This window comes from Aptenodytes forsteri, unplaced genomic scaffold, assembly GCF_000699145.1.
Source record: "Aptenodytes forsteri isolate BGI_AS27 unplaced genomic scaffold, ASM69914v1 Scaffold229, whole genome shotgun sequence".
Classification (NCBI taxonomy): Eukaryota; Metazoa; Chordata; class Aves; order Sphenisciformes; family Spheniscidae; genus Aptenodytes; species Aptenodytes forsteri.
The window spans coordinates 6,578,501-6,580,229 of record NW_008795863.1 but is presented as its reverse complement, the minus strand read 5'-3'; positions in this window follow the sequence as shown (position 1 = coordinate 6,580,229).

Sequence of the window (1,729 nt, the reverse complement as noted above, 5' to 3'; positions counted from 1 at the left end):
GAGCAACAACTAAAACATGGGTGCGTTATCAACTTTGTTCTCATCCTAAATCCAAAACACTGTACCAGCTACTAGAAAGGAAATTAACTCTATCCCTGCCGAAACCAGGACACCCTTGCATTTTGAGGCAAATTTTAGAAGAGTGATATTAAAATTCATTGAGAAAGTATTCTTATAAGCTAATTAGGCCAAATTCTCAGACCTCATGAAGTAACTCTTCTGGTTTGAGGGGAGGGTGGGGAAAGAAAGTTGGGCCTTTTAGCAATTAAAGTGTCTCCTTTCAAATTTGGGACTGCAACTTCTAGATTATATGTTAACTTCAGTATGCACAGTGCCTAAATGTAATCCATTTACATTTGTAAATATAATCGGTAATTTCAGCAAAAGCCTGTTAATCTGTTTTTTCCTTTCCTCCTTAAGAGTTATTATTTACCAAGATACCGATTGTATACCAACAAAACTGATAACAGGTAGGAAAGGAGTTAAAAGAATGATGAACTGACAGTGCAGCTTTCCCATCTGACAATATTTCAGAATCTTGTTGTGTACTAAACAGCAGCTTCTTGAAGCCCAAGTGGCTTCAACATGCAAAATGTGAATAAGCATTCCGTTCAGAAAAATTTCAAAACTGCAGAAGCGGTCATGGGCTAAAAACACACTGCTTCTGAAGTAATTTCAGACCCCATCCTCAGGAGAGCACTAAAAAGAGCTTGTACTCAATTTCTTCTGAGATCCTACATCAGTAAATTAAGAAAGAAAAAAATTAGTGTTATCCTTTGCACTGTTTTCATGAAGAAAATATAAGCAAGAATAAATCCTCCAAGGGGTCTTAAAATCTATGGCTGTGAGAGGTGTTACATCTTGTTCATGCGGGAGTACTCATTTAGAAGACTTAAAGATGCAAACTAGAATTTTTCTGATCCCTTAAGCGAAACACGAGGAAGACTGAATGTAAGGAGAACACCTTACGCTTTATTCAGGCAGTATGTTACCAAATGACCAGGCTTCAGTTACCTCACTGCTATGACACCATGAACCTGTTAACTCCGCGGTCGCCAGCTGAGGCTTCAGGAACGCGGACGGAAGCTCCATCTTCAACGAGATACATAAAAAATAAGCACACGGGAAGAACTCGCTGACCCGAAGAAGCCCTCCAGAACTACGTTTCTACCTCTCAAAACAAAAGTGTGGCGTCCCGCTACCCAGGTCGGGTGCCGGCGCCCGGCTGGACGCGGCGGCCCCCAGCCCAGGGCTGCCCCGTGTACCCCCTTGTTGGAGTTTACCCGGATCGGCGTTGACGGCGGAGCGGGAGTTGCGATTCCGGAGTAACGACAGATCCCAATATGAGTATGGTCATTCTCCTTTATTCATGCTTATAACAGGGCTTATATAGTTATCTACTATAGGCACGCGCTCCATAACAACCTATGATTGGTTACCTACAGCTGTACACGCGCTCAATAATAAGCTATGAATGGGTTAAAGTTACTGTCCACGCGCTTATTGCTTCTACTTGATTGGTGGTTGGCAGCAAAACATGTTAGTCGCTTACTTCCCCTCCTCCCGGATACAGTTCCGCTTCGGTCGTTTACCTGGCCCCGTTGTTCTTTGTTCTGTCCGGGGAAGGGCGGTCAGCCTGCTGTGTTAGCATGTCCTAGTTACTTCTCGAAACATGGGTTGCTCAGCGATACCAGATCATGGCCTTGCTGAATCAGCCATTCTTCCACAA